The following is a 20227-nucleotide window of genomic DNA, read 5'->3' on the forward strand; positions in this document are numbered from 1 at the left end:
TCTCGAAGAATACCAATTAATGGGAAACCTCACAGATACCAACCAATTGGATTTATTAATCCTAATCCTTCTTAGTCTGCTGAGCAAGATTAGGTTAACCCACTTTTGCAGATTATCTGCAAGTTAAATCACCGTAATTATTTGTGTCCAGCAGCAATTGAACCTGAATTTCCTCCTGGCTGGACAAAGAATCAGGTAAACCACCAGCCCAACGGTTGCTTTAACTGACGCTGGTTTCGACGCTTGAAGATTTCAAACATGAATGTAATTATCATTCAGGTCACTTTCCGTGTCATCATGATACAAATTGGTGTCATTTTTTTTTTATCCATCACAACACATTTTGTGTTCAAGTGGCGCGTTACACAACAGGTCTATAATTGTAACTGTCAGTACTTTGTATGCCGTCACTTTATGATTCATAAATGCGCGTTTGTTATGGAACATTCTGTTGTGTCTGCTAGCACGGTCTGCGTTTGTCTACATACATATTTCATTGAATACTCAAACATGTTCCTGAATAATCTTTGCATCAGGTATTTTTCTTTTCAAATTCTGAGAAATTGAACAACTAAATGGTAATACAATGTGACATGCAATAAACGTTTTGAATTTGAATTTAAGTGCCTACCTGTTCTACTGGAAAACAATAAAATCTTCTTAATCGTTTGAAGAGAGATACATTTTCTTATTTAGTCCTTGACCAAATATAATCCACGATCAAAACCCAATTCAAATTCAAAAATAGTTTCAGGCTTCAATATTCATCTAATATCAAAAACTATTGAGTCCAATCTCTGGCTTGAATCAATTTTGAGTGTAGATCATGTTTAAGAGCCATTTCACAAAAATATTCCGCGCGAATTTAGGAAAAAAATGCCAACGCAACGTCAAAAGAGTAAAAAGAACGCCGAAATAGACAAAATAATCTTGAGCCGTGACCGTATTAAGACTTGATATAAGTTATTAATTTTAAGGTAGAATACGGTATTAAAACTTGATAAATTAATTTAAAATTTTAATAGAGTATATTTAGTCTTTTAAAGATGTTTATACTTATTTCGATTAATAAAATGAAACACGAATAGGTATAATATGTTAAATTTATTATATTAAATACTTGATAAAGACAGTCACATAGTGAAAAAAAATCTGCCCCCTTACAGCTCCATCATCGGACCCTGGATATCATTTACCTAGACGAAGAATTCGTCAAGGCGAATTACACAAGCCCAAACTCCATAGGGTTCTATTGTTTTGTTATGGAGTTGCAATGGAGGTGGCCATTGCAACTCCTCCAGATCCATTATCAGAGCTAAGAAATATATAAATAAAAAAATATTATTATTATTTAACAAATAACTAAAATAATTCATCTTACTATCTTTCTTCTTACTAGTCTTACTAATATTATAAATACGAAAATTTGTATGGATGTTTCGATGTTTGTTACTCTTTCACGCAAAAACTACTGAACAAATTTTGATGAAGCTTTACAGTACAGTACAGCAGTACTAGGCGTTCCTATTGCAAGACCGTTGGTTCACTCAGTTCCGATATGACTCTAGTGCTGTGTGTAATTATTCTCGTGAATACACTGAGTTTATTAATTTCTATGAGTGGATTTCATTTTGCCTGAGAACTACGTCATGAACCCTTAACCAGCAGACCCTGTCGCCAGCGACAGCGACGCTCATCCATCCCTAGCGTCGACCAGAAAAACAATATATTTATGACGATCTGTAGCAAACTAAATTTCACGCGGGCAATACTACATATTTCATACTAGCTTTCTTCCCGCGACTTTTTCCGCAAAGAAGTGGAAAATGGTTCTAATAAAATTAAATTATTCTAAGAAATTATTAATTTTGTTATATGATTATATTTTTTAATATAAAACCTACAAATTATTAGGTATGTTTAAATATCTGAATACTTACAAAATTATGATATCTTTCTACAACAAAATTAAACATTTCCTTCGGATGCTAAAATCACCAGGCTATTGTGTGCGCATACTCTGGAGCATGCCACATACAACTGGCCGTCGGAGAAGCATAGATTTCCCTTAAGTCTACTCCCGCTACCACATGGAACTCCGCTAAAACTCGTGAGGCGCCAAAACTTGCTTTTGTATCAAAAATTAGTATGAGCAGCGCACGCGGTTGCCCGTTGCAGGCTCTATGCAATCACGCTATTTTAAACCATGGCCCCTAAGCATGAGATGGGAAACTGCATTCTCTAGAATTTGATGGTGTTAGGGGAATCCTAGGAATGAATACAGATTTTCCAATGGAATCTCCTCATCAATATTAAAACATTGCAACTTGCAATGCAATGTTTCGTTTTCATTTGTTATATTATTGACTATTACTTGATTTTTCAAACACGTGTCAAAATAAAAAAAATAATTTAAATCAAAAGCACTAAGGAATATTTACTTGATATCAACTTCGAAGCAAGCACAGATCACAGAAACTAAAGGGAGATGTAACAAGGGGGCGGAGCCGGTGTCGCAACAATATGCCCAAAAACAGAACATATTGCTTGTGAAAGCAATGATGACAGCAGCGACGTTATAATGTAAACAGTTTACATTACTTGCATACTACTAAAGATTATTCGAACGTTGAATACTGACACCGCAGTGGATAATGAGCACATTTTTGATTTCTTTGACACTGAGTTTTGAACTCAGCGCATTACTTAGCATCTTTCTATATCTCTATGTAAGCAAGTTATCTCCAAAATAACATTCTACACCTTTTTGACCAAATACGAAGCACGTCATCTATCAATAGGGAATATATTTTAGAAGTTCATAAATTATGCATAAAATAACACTTTAGTTAAATCATAGAATTTCTAAAAACTAGTACTGAAATCGTAATGGAAAGAAAAAAAAATTATATGTTATCTAATTTATTTATTAAACGTCCAATTATCGAAGATTTTTGACTAAAGTTTTTGAAAATATTTAATAGCCTACATAGGAAACATTTAGTGAAAGACTAAGACCAACAAATAATCAAATATTTCCTCTTTTATTAGTATAGATTTAACAACAAAACTTCCCTTTCGAAACAAAAAGGTTCTTTTTCTTCTTCACGAAACAAAACTCAAAGCGGATAAATAAATAAACAAATCTTTGGACAATTTCACAGCGCCATCTAGTCCAAAAATAAGCAACTAATATGCTTGTGTTAAGGGTGCTAGCTTAATGTATATGTTACGGTCAATGTGATAAATGTGAAAACTATGAATAATCGCCGGTTATTATGAATAATTACCTCATGATTTGGTAAAAGTGATTAATATGAGATCATTTATGTGTGTTTAGAATTAAATAGGCGGCTTAATAATATGATATCAAAACGTTCAAAATGTGTGGCTGTACACCGGCGCTGTACACGAGCCGGTGTTCTCTTTTATGATATTTATAAGTATTAAGGTTGCATTATTAAATAATCACTGATAAATTCACATTAATTTATCACTTTTACCTCGACTGTCGGTAATTATTCATAATAACCGGCGATTATTCATAATTTTCAATTTATCACATTAACCGTAACAGATATACTACTTACAACCTTTTTTATAATTTATTTATTAAATTAAATTCATACATAATATACATATACTCAACATCAAATAAATCGCACCTTCCGCGACGCGAACTTTAAAGATTTTCTTCTGACACAATCATGGTGCCCCAACAATATTGGTGTTATTTGAAAGCCCAATAAATAAACTTCAAGAAAAACACATTTAATTTTTTTATAAACAATTAACAGGTACCATAAATGTGACTTGAAAAAAGGCCTCACTTTGGGCTCACCTCTGGGATCAATTAGACCAGTTTTTGTGGTTATAGAACCAAATAATGATCTTACGTGTCCTTTTTAACAGATAGATAGCGATTAATCCCAATTTAACAGTTTTATAGCCATAAAAGTTGGCTCAAACGTAACTACCTATTTTTTGAAGAAGTGACTCTGGACCCTTCTAAAAACAAATTTTTGGGATAAAAACCTTTCCTTTAATGAAATGAAGGTTAGAACTAGGCTTTCAAATGCAACCAATGTTGGTGGGAAGTGGGGATGCATACGTTTGAGAAGTGCTTGTCGCGGGAGGTGCGATTTATTTGATGCCGAGTGTAGTTACTCCCAGTCCCGTCAAAGAAATTAAATTTCATCATTTCAATTTCTGCTCGGCCGGGAATCGAACCCGGGACCTCTCGGCATATTAGTCCGTTTCGAACCACCAAACGGCCGACTCAAAACGGACCTCCCGGCATAGTATCAAAAGTATTTGGTCGCCGTATAAATCTCCGCTTCATGACACGAACACACGTAAACGTCACGGCGGGAAAAATGACACAGGTCCTGCCTTGACGGGCGCTCGCGCCGTACTAATCGATGTCGGCTTCCGCATTGTAATTTATACTGATATTCACATCAATATTTTGACAAAGTAGTTACTAATATTTAAACAATAACTGTAGAAATCAATTCTCCAATGAATATTCTTTATTTTGGGATACTTTTATTGCTGTTATTGCTGTGGATTAAAACCAAAAATCACGATCAAAATGTGACGTAAATCTTAAAAATTTGCCAAATTATTTTTAGATTTTACTCAATAATGGTAATGAAATTCAAGAATCCATTTGATTATTGGACTATGAGAATATATGTCCGATGATTTCTATATATTTTTAAGCTTATTATACGAGCATAAATAATAGATACAGGACTTTGAAATTGAGTCTGCGGCAATTTTTCCGTAAAATGGTTGTGGGAGATAGGGCACTGAGACTTAATCAAAAGAGTTTTAGTAAATCCGTTACATTAATGGTCAACAAAAAGGATTGACCTATCTTTCGCAGTAATTAAATAATCTCTGGGTGTTGCTTAAGATAGTAATTCATGCTTCCAAAATCTTAGAAATTCGCACGAAAATGTAAAATGGCTCTTAAAGGTCAGCTCAGATTCAGAATATAGACCATCCTAATTTTCTATTAAGAATAGACATTGATACTTCTAAGGCACCAAATAATAATAAATACAGCTTGAAAAGTGGGTCTTTTAGACCATAAACAAAATAATTCCCGATAGATGTGTCATTGTCTTACGCCTCCAGACAGATAACAAAACAATTAAAACGATTGTTTGTTTGAATTCTCATCGAATCTTTCCTAAACCCCATTAGCACTGCGTCTGCGTCAGTCTGTCACATTCGTCTCATGAATTTTGGCAATGCAATTCCTTTGGCTTGATTGAGTCAATTGGATAATTGCCAGTTATCTCGCTGAGCAAAAATCAATTGAATTGACTCCATTTGATAAGCCGGGGGCAGGTCAGCTAATGCGTGGTCAAGTAGTTAATGTTGATTAGAATAACGGACATTGTAATAAAGCAAGAGTGGCACTCTTGTATTTTGATCCGTTAAGACCAGTCAGTTATAACTGATTTTATAAATGCAACAGTTTTCATGCCTATAGTTTCAGAGACCAAGGAGAGAGGAAGTCGCAAGACTAAGGCCCAGAACACACGGTGAAACGCAATTGCAACGAAACTGCAACTTCTAGTTACTTTTGAGTTGCATCTAAGTTTCTGCCATAGATTCCGTTGAGAGACCACACATGACGCGACCATTTCAAACCGGTTTCAAACTGGTCACTCAAAAGTAACTAGAAGTTGCAGTTTCGTTGCAATTGCGTTTCGTGTGTTCTGGGCCTAAAAGAGTTATGAAGTTGAAAATGGCTATAAGGAATCAATAGATGATAGGAAAATAATAAATCTCTTTCATTCCTTAAAAATAGTTCAGTCTGAGTTAATTTGTTAATTGGGTGAAAAATATTTCAAAAAAGTTATGAAATACCTCGACACCCACACAAGCAAAGCTGCGGATAAAAGCTAGTCATTTTTAAAGTTACGAAATAACTATGAACAATTGAACATGAATGTCAATAACATTTTCTTCCACTTAATCAAAAAATACATACAGCCGATCATAGAACCTCCTCTTATTTTGAAGTCGGTTAAAAAAAGATCACACACTGATCTCATGCATAGCATTAGTAATATGAAATGAGGTTCTTAAGCCTTTGAAAGGCGTAAGTCCCAATTTTTCATTGTTTTTGGACCTTAAAACAAGGGAACAAAATTCAAAATACAGTGGGAATATATTCCCACTGCACTGCCGTATGAAGGGCTAACACGAAGTGGGCTGAATTCGCATCAGTGTCAGTATAGTAGTCTAGTATGCTATGATCGTACCTTATAATGCGACCATTATTTTTATTGCTCCCGCTAAGCATAAGGCCACTTAATATAATTTATAGCTCCCTTATCAGGCATTGTAGTTAGGAACTAACGTGTTCGCTCCTTCATATAATGTTCTTATTATACTTATAACGAGTATGATGCTCATCTGTAAGATATATTGTGAACTTATCAATAAACATGTCCCAGACCCTTTTCTCAGAAAAGGATGCAATGTGTGAATGAGTTTTCAGCCTGTCTTTTTTTTTAAATTTAAGTTCAGACGACAATTTATGCAAAAACCCTTCGCCGATGACTACTCTGCGTTCCGTTGTATAGATGACTACCTACCTACTTTACATTCTGTTTCCTTCTTAAATTTTTAAAAGTCCTAATGTTGATGTTACCATGATTTAAAAGGTCCTGAAATCTCCTCAGCTAACTTTACCTCCAGCCGATTGAATAATAAATGTAATTTTACATACTTTTCTACGCAAAGCATAGTTAACATCAGTTTAGCAATTCATGGTTGGATTACGAGTAAAGTTGAGTATTTGCCACTCCTTACCCAGCCGTGGGAAACGCCAGCAGGCGTGACGATGCATCGCTTTTGTGGCTGCTGAACCACTTAGCTGGCTTTGTGCTTTGACCCTGAGATGGTTTCTATTAAGGATCTGCAATTCAGTAATGATTAGACGAGTTGTTGAGTTAAATAAAATTGTTATTGGTGATTATAGGTGATCTTTCAATACATAATCAAATGACAGCACATCCAGCTAGACTGTGACATCTTAAGGACTTGTGATGAATGGGATTTTGCCAGAAAAATGTAGGAACCTACCCGTGGTTGGATATGAATCTTGTTATGTGGTGAAAAAACATACAAATTGATTGCCTGAAAGACGTATTCCATACCATAACAACAATGTGAACGGCATTGTTTGTTATGTTCCGGCAGTTGAAGGTAAGCCGTTCCTTTGTGGTTGAGGATTTCGGTTGTAGGTCGCTTCCTTCGGCCTGATCGTCACCTTCCATTAGATGTCATCTGATGGGAGGTGAGGCCAAGAGCTTCTACGTTGTAGATAAAAAAAATCGTACAGGAGGGTACAAGGAAGAGGGGCAGCCACATTAGGTAACACAGAGTCGTTCAGGAGAGTGCCAGGAAGAGTTGCAGCAACCGCAGTTAAGGAACGGCTGGGACAAACAAGGATAAGCGAATCCAACTTGTCAGCCTTGACAGGGATACGCTGGTTAAGGCGACCCTTTACAAGACTTGGAAGCCTGCGGGTAACGAGCCATTGGACGTGGAGAGGGTCATTAATTATACACATATTTTCTACTTTGCCGAAAATTTGCACGAGAACGGTTTGTTCAAAACATATGAATTTGGTCTTATTTAACGCAGGATTGAATGCCCTTCAACCGTCAGGAAGACCACTTTTCGATAGGGTAAGTCCTTTACGCGGTATAACCGGAAAACCGAAAAAGCGCCCCTTTCGGGGGCCCCCACCACTTAAGCACAACTCCGTCGAAGTCGAAAACCTAGGAGAGTCTTTATGGGCAACTAATGAAGCCATTAAAGCACTAAAATCTTTAGTAGGAATTATTTCCGATTTAATTCATTTTTGTGTTTAATTCTACTGGCCTAGAAAAAGGCCGACCCCAAATAAAATAGGAATAGACGAGGCAAAGAAGAATTAGGATCAATTTGAAAGACGGGGTTTCAGATAAACGTATTGATTACTTCGTTTGCACACAAAAATGTGTCAACACGCTCATCCGTCTGACCTTGCGAGTTGCGAAGCCCTCTTCACGACAGTATGCTATTTCTGACTGAAAAACTCCATACGTTTTGTTCTTATGGGATCGCACATGTGTCCCTTTTGTAGACAAAGTTGCTAACGTATTAAGACGTAGTGTCCTTGGAAGATATCGATTGGGTATTCTTGAAATCGTGCACTTATGGACAAAGTAGAAAGTTAGTTCGTGCACTAAACCCAATACAAACTTCAAGAATCTACTTAACTAAGGGCTGATTTTTCAATCATCAAATAATTTTTAACTGACGAATAAATTTGTCATTTTGACATATTTTCCATACTGAAACTGTCAATATGCCAAAATTATTCTTGAGTTAAGAGTTATCCAACGATTGAAAAATCAGCTATAAATACATTAATCAATCAATTTACTGAAAAAGCTTCTATTTGCATTTGCTGTAATTTATGTTCTTCAGGAATGTATAGGCAACTGAATGCTAATTTGCAAATATAAACCGCATATGAATGTCTCTTTTAAAACGGCATTTTATGTCGTTATAATTGTTTCGTCAAAATCATGGTTATTAAGTGATAGGTATATTTTGTAAGATACATCTTGACTTCATGTACCTATTCATTTATCCAGAATGTCGGAACATTTTGCATTTTGCAATAGAAGTAATACATTATCCAGATTACAATACTCATCATCGTTTAAGAAGCCAAGGTATCTTAGTGCGGTAATTTTAAATCCGTAAATAAAGCAACGCACCGCGTTGACAAGCCGCATGGCAACAGCCGAATCGGTAAACTCCGCGATGTTCTAAAAGCGAGCGCGCGCGCAGCGGTGGGCTTTGACTTTATTTGCATTGCGGTGCAGCAGGGCTGGCCTTTGGAGAAATTACAATAGAATAAATAAAATATTTATTCAGTACTAGCTTTTGCCCGCGGTTTCACCCGCGTGAAATCTAGTTTGTCACAGATCGTCATAAATTATTGCCTCTATGTTATTCTGGGTTATAAACAATAATACTGTAAAGTTTCATCAAAATCCGTTCAGTAATTTTTGCGTGAAAGAGTAACAAACATCCAGACATCCAAACTTTCGCATTTGTAATATTAGTAGGATCATCAAACACACATGAATCGATACTGACAAGGTACTCAGCATGGTATTGTAGCATCTCAGAAATACGATGCTGGTCTTCCGTGGACACTCAGACAAAGAGAGCACTACTAACGCACAACAATAATTGGTCATGCCATGCAAAGCCATGGAATTTTTACCATCATTTTATATGTAATGTAAAGAATGGACGATCTTCTGGCCTGATGGCTAGAACCCGTGGCTACGGGATTCCAATCACGGCGGGGGTAATCGCTGATCAGTTTTTGAAAAGTTACAATTTAACCGAGAAGAAGAAGACCAGATTATCTGTTTGCTCATATACATACAGTGTGAGTCACGTTAAAGTGTACATATGAAAATAGATGAAACTAGACCTATTTTTATCGACAAAAAAGAGGTCAAATTTTTTTTTTGATTTTTTTTAATTTTTTTATAGATTTTTTTTTCTTCCAATTACTTATTGTAAAGAAAACGTAATAACTTTTAAACTAAGCGGTATATCCTGATAAAATAAAAAGAGTAATAATGCTTAATAACAGGCGATACTAAAAAAATACATAAAATACACAAAAAAGGCCAACAAATAATAAAAAATGATACTTTTTGAAAAAAATCTGCTTTAAAATTCGTGTTTTTTTGGTTATTTGATAAATTTCTCCAAAAAATGCCCCTATAACAGGTGGTTTTTATTACTTTGTATTATTCTCTATCGTATTATCTTTGTAAAACCAAAAATCGCATGTCTCTATCCCTATCACAACATTTGCTATGATCGTTTGAACAAANGGGTATAGGCAACTGAATGCTAATTTGCAAATATAAACCGCATATAAATTAATATCTGTTTAGAAACGGCATTTATGAATAACGGTTTATATGTCATAGTTATTAAGTGATGATAGAGGTATATTTTGTAAGATACATCTTGACTTCATGTATTAATTTATCCAGAATGTCGGAACATTTTGCAATAGAAGTAATACATTATCCAGATTAATACCTACTCTAATCAGTTTAAAAAGCCAAGGTATCTCAGTGCGGTAATTTTAAATCCGTAAATAAAGCAACGCACCGCGTTGACAAGCCGCATGGCAACAGCCGAATCGGTAAACTCCGCGATGTTCTAAAAGCGTGCGCGCGCGCAGCGGTGGGCTTTGACTTTATTTGCATTGCGGTGCAGCAGGGCTGGCCGTTGGAGAAATTAGAATAGAATAGATAAAATATTTATTCATCATCATCATCTCAGCTATAGGACGTCCACTGCTGAACATAGGCCTCCCCCAATGCTTTCCATGCTGCCCGGTTGGTAGCGGCCTGCGTCCAGCGCCTTCCTGATACCTTAATGATGTCGTCGGTCCACCTTGTGGGTGGACGTCCCACGCTGCGTTTTCCGGTACGCGGCCTCCACTCCAGAACCTTATCAAATAATTAAATATTTATTCAGTATCATCAAACACACATCAATCAAACAAAGCGATTCTGAAAAGGTACTCAGCATGGTGTTGTAGCATCTCAGTAATACGATGCTGGTCTTCCGTGGACGCCCAGACAAAGACAACACGTTAGTAGTGCTCTCTATTGCTCATGCCATGCAAAGCCATGGAATTTTTACCATCAATTTTATATGTATTGCAAAGAATGGTCGATCTTCTTGCCTGATGGCTAGAACCCGTGGCTACGGGATTCCAATCGCTGATCAGTTTTTGAAAAGTTACAATTGAACCAAAAAGAAGAAGAACAGATTATCTGTTTGCTCATAAGCATAATATGTTAAGTATAAATTTTGGAAGCTTTTGGCGTATTTTGGTATTAAAAAATAACTAGCTTTTGCCAACCCTGAAGGGACAAACTATTCCGGGACAGATCCCTCACGCCATAGATGGGCAGCCGATGCGCCGTTAGTCCTCTTTGTCCAGCCCTGCGCTAAAATAAACTCTCGCGAATAGAAATGCTTCCTTATGACAGTATGACTAGGCGAATGAACTGGCTGAATCATAAACTGAGGAATCTATTTAACGACTATTCTTGTAATTATTATTATATAAGCTTCAAATAAAACACGAGACTTTTGCCATGTTGAAAATAATAATAGAGAGTCCCTAAAGAATTCAGGTGGCGTAACTACTTCTGTAAACTGTACAACTTACTACGTATCTCATAAAATTAATGATCGGACTTCACGTAGAAGTTCCTTGGATTATACATATTAAAGTACACACCTAGCAGTAGACCGACCGTAAGCTCATCATTATGAACCGCCACTTACGAATGAGCGATGATATTTTCAACTTTTTAAAATGCCCAATGAATGTACCGCTCTTGAAGAATTTTGCCTCTAAACTTACTACTAAATTCAGTAAGAAAGATCTACACATTGAAAAACTGCAATCCTTATTTCTAAACTAGACATCTTGGACAGTCGGACAGACAAATGATTGTTGACGTCTTCAAAAATATTACGCATTTTCCGCTAATTCATTTGCGTAACATCAGCAGTTGAAAAATAGTTACAGACTTTGGTCCCTGATTGTATTTATACCGAAGTGCCGCAGGGATAGGCGACTTCCCTTGTCTTGTCACGCGTTTGCTGGGCCCAATTCCGATTAACGTCAGTTTGTCTACCGCTTCCTTTATGAAACGATAATGAACAAAGTTTCAAAAATATTGGCTTATTTTCATTATTGAACCCAAGTTGGACAACTATTGAATGTGCCAGTGCCTTGTCTTTTTAACCGACTCCACCAGAAGGAGGGTTATGATTTTTTTTCAACGACGAAGTATGAAATGACATGACCTATTTGACTTATAGTGAAAATTCTCAGAATCAGGCCCCACGGTTAGCTCGTAAACACTTGGAATCCATGAAATATGCCTTTATTATTTTCTGTGGTATTTCCTCAAACTTCAGCTGTCAGTGCAGATGCCAAGTCATAATTGGGCGATTTAAAAATACCGAAACGCTTATTAGTGTAGGTACGTTTTTATAGCTAACCAGCTAATAATTCTACTTGCTACTGCCGAAACAACCCTTTTATTGTTGGTGTGAAAACAGATTATTATTGAGATTAATAAGTAGTTCAAACAACTTAAGCATAGTTTAACTTTTAATTCAGTAGTATTTGTAACTGTATTTATTTCCCATACGCGCAACCGTGAAATATTAGAAACAGCGCTAATATAAAATATTTAGCTCTTAAATCTATTTCTATTAAAATTATCTACCGAAACGTTTTATAATCAGCATAATAATGTTTGACGCATTATTTCATTTTTGATATTATCACAATTTAGGAAACTAATAAATCTGACGCATGTTCTATGCGCAAATCCTTTATCATCGATCACACGAAAACACTTATTTCATTAGTGAATAGAACATTATCAAGACTAATACCTGGTGAAGTCAGCATTTATCTTACGAATCACGATAGTGCCACACGTAGCGCTTTAGTATTATCTGCATTGTACAGACGTGACATAAGCAATGCAATATTTGAAGAATATATTCAGGATTTAGGTGAACTATCTATTTACTTATCTTTAAAGACTCTACATCAAGAGCATGGTCTTAAACTTCTGAACCTGAGCTCAACAAAACCAGAGAAAAAACTTAAATTGCTAGGCAATTGAGACGGTGAATGTTCAGATTGACAGACAGATGTTAATGCAATATTTCTTGTACGTCCAGTTCAAATTGATGAGGCAAAGGAAATCGGCTCGCTGTAATGGCATTCAGTCTTTACAAAGGGCTCGAAAGGAAACAAGCGTCTATGCACTTCCCGTACTCCAGATCAACAGAAACTGTGAGAACAGACAGGTCATATGCACTAAATACTTAGGCGGGTTTTAGAATCACGCTGACCGCTTGCTGGTCGTCGGCGCTGACAAATCAATACATATGCGTGTAATTATTTATATTAAAGGAAACGTTCCTGAGTGACGCTGATCGCTCGGCGATATTTCATACATTTTGACTGTCAGCGCCAATGGTCATCGTGCGTCAGCGCGATTCTAAAACTAACCTTAGTTTTGCGCATGCTTGTTATTGATTAAACTCCTCTAATGCGCGCAACTTCGTCAGGCTAACAACTTTTTTTTTCCAAAAAATTTCTATCAGTATAACCAAAAGATTCGGATTTTACATCAGACACTTGAAGATAGCCACAATCAGGTCTCAGATATATTTTTTATCAGTACATAGATACTGAAACAGACCAAATGTTCTGCTGCTCTTGGCCAGGATCAAGCTTTTCTTAATCGTTTTACGGATTTAAAACTAAATCATTGTTTTCATAAAGAATAATTCTATTTTTATTACATATTTGAAATACGAGCAAGCTTCTAATCATTGTTTATTGTTGGTTCTCTTTATACTATTGCAGATTGCATACCAGATAGTCTGAGACGTGGAACGTAAGAAAATACATTCAGCTCAACGCGCATAAGCTCATTACAAAACATGCCCTAACTAGATGGCATAAGGTTTAAGAGACATGTTCTAGGCGATCTAGACTGCTTTGAGTACTAAACGAGGACAAATTCGCCGTTTCCCGGTCCGATTCATTATCTAGACGATACAAAAGGCGAGGGAATTATTCTACAACTAGTGACATGTGAATTGGAAGGTTTATTATAGCACAGAATGAGTAATTATAGTTATAGTGACTAAATTGCTCTTATCCTCTTTGCAAAATTTTGTAAAATTTATGAATATTTTGCTACTTTTCATGAAAACTACAAAACTCATTTTCTTAAGTAGCACCGTATCACAAGACATACCTACAAATATCAATTCTATACCTATTGGAAAATGCCTTTAGCAGCATTTGGACTAGTAGGATAAGGTGGCTTCTTACTGAGCACATCTCGGCAATCGTAGTTTAGGGCAACCCCCTAAGTATTTGAAGGACTGGTCATTTCTAGAAGATGAAAAAATATCTGGTTGAAAAAAGCTGGAGATCGGGCTTGATAGCGCTGTACGCTTACATCTAGCAGTCTACAACAACTGCGATGATGATTAACCATCATGATCATTACTTCGGCATCATTAGCTGCCATTTCAATTGGCATACCGGGTGTCTCTAGTTTTTGTTCATGGATTTCTTGTTTCACTAGTCCCGGAATATTCCCGTCGCTATCCAGTAATCCTGGAGCCAGTGGGCGGATGCACAATGCATTCGTTAGCTCGTCCGGCGCTGATTTACCGGTGGGTGCTGTGAGTGGGCTGCTGTCGCCGTTCAAGCAACGATCGGAATATTCGGAATATTGGGATTAATTGCCATTTGCCAGAGAAGTCCTTGGCGATATATTTTCAAATATTAAAAAAATACTTTGTGCAGAATTTGAAATTCTCATTAGTCTGTGTTGATCAGATAATTCCTACGCGTCTCGAATCTTTCTAGGATTTTATTCTTTTAAAAGGCTTTTGATAGTTCTCTTGATTGAAGTCGCCTAATTACTTATTTTATCCAATATTATCCAAAGGTAAATATTTCTTGGGAGAAGTGACAGAATACATTGCCAAGTAATGCTAAGTAATCTTAAACTCTATGCAGATTACTTTTGGCATAATTGGGTCCACAACGAAAGAGTGACGGACTTCAAACGAAATAGCTGCATACGTCATATCTTATAGTGCATGTACTATAAGATCTTCCTCTTTTGAAATGACTATTGAATCACAGACGAGCCAATAAAAATCGACGAATTAGCATTTTGGCAAACACCAATTGTGACTGACTGTAATAAACATAATAAATACTGAAGATTAGAAGACAAACACGATCATTATGCAAGTGTATTAGTGTAGTAATGTCACGGGTGTGGGGTTGTTGCACTGCACGCAAATAGATGCGCGCGCGTCGCCCCGGATTTAGCGAGGGGACCACAACGTCAAAGCTACATGTGGTGCTGCTAACTTACCAGTTCAAATTAAAAGTAATTAGCACCCTTAGCATCAGATGCACGTCCATCTTTATCTGTATTTCAATCTCCTAAGCCTATTCACCCAAGAAATAATTTGTAAAAAAAAATTACAAAGTACAGTAGAATCTCGATTATCCGGACTTCGATTATCCGGATATCCGATTATCCGGACTCAATCTTCATGGCTCTAATTAACGATTTAGGGCCTGGAACCATCAATACGGCACAGCGCCGCCTGTGATACGGCTCGGTGCTGCCACCGAACACGGTACAGACGTCGTCTTGGTTCATTGTTAATAGAAATTGGTTCACCCAATGGTCTAAATTATGTAAATGAACCATTTTCTAGAAGTAAAAAGTTAATTATTGTCCGATTTTACTTTGAAATCGATTATCCGGAATACCCCTGGTTTTAATTGATCCGGATAATCGGGATTCTACTGTAATGTTCACTAAAGTTTTCCATTTAATATCGGTTTGCTCCATATTAATCGGTAATTATAATAGTCAATACTTTGACGACAAAAAAAAAGGTACACCTTATTTCATGTAAGGACAAAACTTCAGTTTCATTATGAGGTTTTAATTTAATTGCCTACGCGCACTGTTTGCGAAACCAAACGACGTATCCAGTCGACTTATTTCTGAACGGAAAATAAACACTGCACGTCAAATAAAATAAGGTAAACAAACACCCATCGACATTCGAATGGTACGACACTCGATACAACATTGCTGATCGCGACTGGTCTTTCCATAATCGCTATCAAACTTTTAAGCCACTGGAATTTCAATTTTACCCATAACCAAATCCAACGGAATTATAAAAAGAACTCTGAACTACAGGGATATTAGAGTGAGGGTTGAATCTTGTAATAAATATTCGTACCTAGTTCATGATCATCATCAGCATCAGGTCATTAGTCTCCACTGCAGGTGCACTACCCAAACACGTACAACGCAGTAGGCTTAGATTAATAAAACCTAGATGGATAGTCTTCATACAAACGCTTCGTCAAGAGTGAGGCAAAAATCTTATGTCATTAGTGTCAATTATGTTGGGGAGTGTAGACAGTGAAGGCGATTTTCCCGAAAGCAGGGAAATTTTTAATACGTTTTTAATTATTTTATAATTAACAAAAACAAAACGTATCATGTACTTACTTATTTATTGAATTCAAAGTACCTACCTAATAACAATAAGATAAATCGACTTAAAAGTCTCGATTTCATAAAAAAGGAAGTGTATTTGTACGGCGAACAATTGGGAAATAAATTTTCTTGTTACTGGTATCATTCCCGTATTTAATTTTTGAAAGCCAAATTCAAGCGAAATACGCGTCGAATCGTAGTACTTACTTATGGAATGTAACACTGGTCACTTTCTTTCGTTTTTCTGATGTATTTAGACACCCTTTCACAGCACAAACCGTCTTAATTAATTAAAATTCGTCGGACGTGTTTACCAATTTTTCACTTTGACAGTTCATGTGACGTTTACGGGTAAGCCTTGCCGGCTCCCTAAAAACTGCCTCACCTTTCGTGCACTGACTATCTATCTAGGTTTTATTAATCTAAGGCAGTAGGACATTATATGTTTAAGTGTTCTTTTTGTATTGTGCATTGCCCACAGTAGAAGTCGTCCATCATAACTAACTATCCAAAAATACAAACTTAGGAACGAAAGAATCTTAAAAGCTGCTTTTTTCATGAAGCTAGCATAAATTTAACTATCTTTACTAGTTTCATGAAAAAACAGCTCTTGAGACTCTTTCCTTTCCTTGCAGCAATATTTCCAAGTCTCCTCAGTCCATCACAACAGATGGCAATGGTGTTCAGTTGTAATGATGCTCCGGTGTTTTTTGTATGGAGTTACATCGCTCAGTGAACGAATTCGATTTTCGATTCGATCAAAACTTGCCACTAGACCTACAGGGCTCTTTATTCATAGTGATTGACCGCGATGGCCTTACGTAATAGCCACGGCAGCCGGAACGGCATCGCGACCGCGACCGTTGGGCGCACGCCAGCGAGCCCAGACGCACGCCGTCACTCGCCTGTATTCTGCAGCATAGCTTCAACGTTATGGGCGATTAGGCGACATGACCTGTTCCAATCCAGACTATATCGACTATTACCACCCTTTGTAATGTTATGGATGCAACAAATTATTGAGTATACTAGCTTTCCGCCCGCGGCTTCGCCTGCGTGGAATTTTGTCTGTCATTGAAAAACTTTATCGCGCGCGTCCTTGTTTCAAAAACCGGGATAAAAACTATCCTATGTCCTTTCCCGGGACTCAAACTATCTCTATACCAAGTTTCATCAAAATTGGTTCAGTGGTTTAAGCGTGAAAGCGAGACAGACAGACAGAGTTACTTTCGCATTTATTATATTAGTATACTAGCTAGAGTATAGATTCGACAATTATTCGTGTACTTGTACAACATAGGCACATAGCATAGCAACTTCTCTGTAGGTTTTGTTTTACCTTTTTTGCACATAAGTTTTAAAATAAATCTTCTTCTTGTCGTCACTCGTCTCTAATCTGCAGCATAGATTCAGCCTTCAGCTTTATGCGAGATAATCTGTTCCAATCCAGATGATATGGTCATCAATTTGACAATCATTTGTGTGCAGAGCAACTTCTCCGTGTTATTGTAATATGTTTAGTTTAGTTTTACTATCTCCCTTACGTTTGCGAATAAAAATTCAGGGTTTCTCTTCTATGTAGAATTCACATTACGAACTGCTCAGATTCATATTTGGTACTTCCAATTTGTTTGTTACCATCTTCCATCTTGTCAATATTTTTCCTTGATATGTCTTTATTTACGATTCGACTACAAATATTGTATGGCGTTACATATTTATGCAGTACAAATACTGAGACTCATACAAATCCCATCAATACATCGCATGGTTAAACATTGCACAATGCAATATTATCCTTCGTTACGCATTCAGCAGGATATTATTTCAGCAATGCATTTGCCGTTGCTACGTGGGTTCTGGCTCCAGAGATGTTCTGAGCAGATTTAATGTTGCTACAGTCCTCTGCATATAAATCATTTTGACTACGTTTCTTTCTTATCATTCAGATTTCTCTGTACTTACCATCCCTCAATATTATTATTCCGCGTCACCGAAATATTGTGCAGCTGTAGCCGCCACAGGTTCTCCTTTTAACAAATTACTGTTCATTGCTTTGTCTTCTGTTTGATATTTGTTCAACGTTATGCTGTCAAAGCCTATTTCAAGATTTTGACAGTTATAAAACATTTATTCTGCAATTTCAATATGTATACTGTATAGGGCTTTTTTGCAGCTGTCTGTACCTTAGATTCAATGCCGAGGCTCGCAGTTTTATGTTAGGTAATTTAGCAAAGTTAGAGCGCTGGATAGCTACAGGACTTGCGCTGTCCACCCACGCAAAATGCTCAGCAGGGATAAAACCTCAGATCATAGAAGGGAATATGATCTGAGGATAAAACATTGGAATTGCTTCAGAAATTATTGAGCTCTGCTTACTATTGTTGAAACTTGAACTATTGATGAAATGATATACGATAACGAACGAATAACAGAAATATCCTTCTTCAAAGTGACCTGATGCCCTGAATCAAAACATCTGATTCACACAAGAATGTTGAAACGACCTTACACCTAACAGAACCAATACTGATTTGAAAACCTGAAAAAATACGCTTCATTTACAAAATATACGTATAAAATTTTCCGTACTTCAATATTGCAGACAAATAACGCTCAAAAGAGTTTCAAAGTCACAAGCAAACACTAATCGAAATCATGGCGGAAAACTCTAAAACAATATCGGACGAACTGACATGAAGCCGGCCAATATTAGAAAAGCAAATCGCTTTGGTCTGGTTCCGTCGGGCATCGCATTATCTACGCACAATGGTTCTCGAAATCTCGACTCATATTCAAATTGGACAATATCCAACTGTAACGGACTTCAAAATGAGATAATAGTTAGTCGCTAGGACGCAGCCGCGAGTACAGACAGATCAGCCAATTTGTGTAATATGGTAAAAGAATCTGTAATTCTAGCTAAGATGGGGCAGTTCCACGGTCACCATATTCATTTCCTCACAGAGATAACGAAGACAATTAGAAATAATACGAGTATATTATTTACGGCTCAAGAAATATATTTTTGGTAGGCATATTTAAGCCAGTTAGCGCAAAATTTGAGGAGCTTTAAAGTCCGGAGTCGCTTTTTAAAATTAACACTAAATACCTATAGTTAAGAGCATCACCTATTGCCATTTATGTATATCATTCGTTGTACTCGTATATTTTTTCTGGAAGATTCGTTTATGTACCAATTTCTTATTTTACGTCGTTATTCTTCACCTTTACTATTGAATTTAAAGTCTTTGAATTTGAAGTATGCTCAAGTCTAAAGTTTCTGTTTAACAACTGATTTTATCAAACTGTTCTAGCAATAAAATAACGCTACGGCCTGCGGAGTGGATTACTACATTATGCTTACTGCCAATGCCATTTGGCATTATAAAATACGTTTTCTCATTGTAAACAGTATATTTTTATCACGGCACCTCCTCTCCCGAGAAAACAACATGAATCTGTGGTCCAATGTTTTTACGGTATGGTTTATTTTTATTTTGTTTTGATTTTTTGTATTTTATTGCCGATTTTGTTTTTTAAAAATCTTCCAATTTAAAATGAAACGTAACTTTTATTATTATTTATCTGTATTTTCTTTTCAGGGAATGGAAATCTCATCGCGATACAGACGAAGGGACACAAACGAATACGTCGTCAGCTAAGGGATCTAAAACGTCAAACGATGTTTGTCTAGAACCTGATACTCCTTTAGTAACCATTGCTCCAGCGAAGGATGAATCTCCAGTGCCAAGTCCTAATCCAGCGAGTCCTGAACCAGCGAGTCCCGAACCAGCGAGTCCTGAACCCGCCAGTCCTGAGCCTGCAACCTCTGATGTAGACATCTTTGAGGAATCTGATCCTACTGATCCTGCTGGCGGAGATGGAGAAGAGTGCTGATTATGACATACATTTTTTAACTTTATATTTATACTTTTTAGCGTTTGTAAGCTCTTGTGAGCTGTTTTGTAATGTCCTTTATGATTTTAGTA

At 36.7% G+C, this 20227-nt stretch overlaps 1 protein-coding gene across 1 annotated transcript in view; it reads left to right on the top strand.

Moving 5' to 3' along the window:
* Positions 1-20027, top strand: part of LOC114350124 (1,2-dihydroxy-3-keto-5-methylthiopentene dioxygenase-like) — a 39287-nt gene extending 19260 nt beyond the window's left edge. Inside the window, exon 6 of the transcript XR_003655678.1 lies at positions 19841-20027. The gene's annotated coding sequence lies outside the window, so the exon portion shown is untranslated. The remainder of the gene's footprint in view (positions 1-19840) is intronic.
* Positions 20028-20227: the final 200 nt, after the last annotated feature.

Source organism: Ostrinia furnacalis, unplaced genomic scaffold (assembly GCF_004193835.3).
Source record: "Ostrinia furnacalis isolate ACB-3 unplaced genomic scaffold, ASM419383v2 OfSCF0786, whole genome shotgun sequence".
NCBI classification, from domain to species: Eukaryota; Metazoa; Arthropoda; class Insecta; order Lepidoptera; family Crambidae; genus Ostrinia; species Ostrinia furnacalis.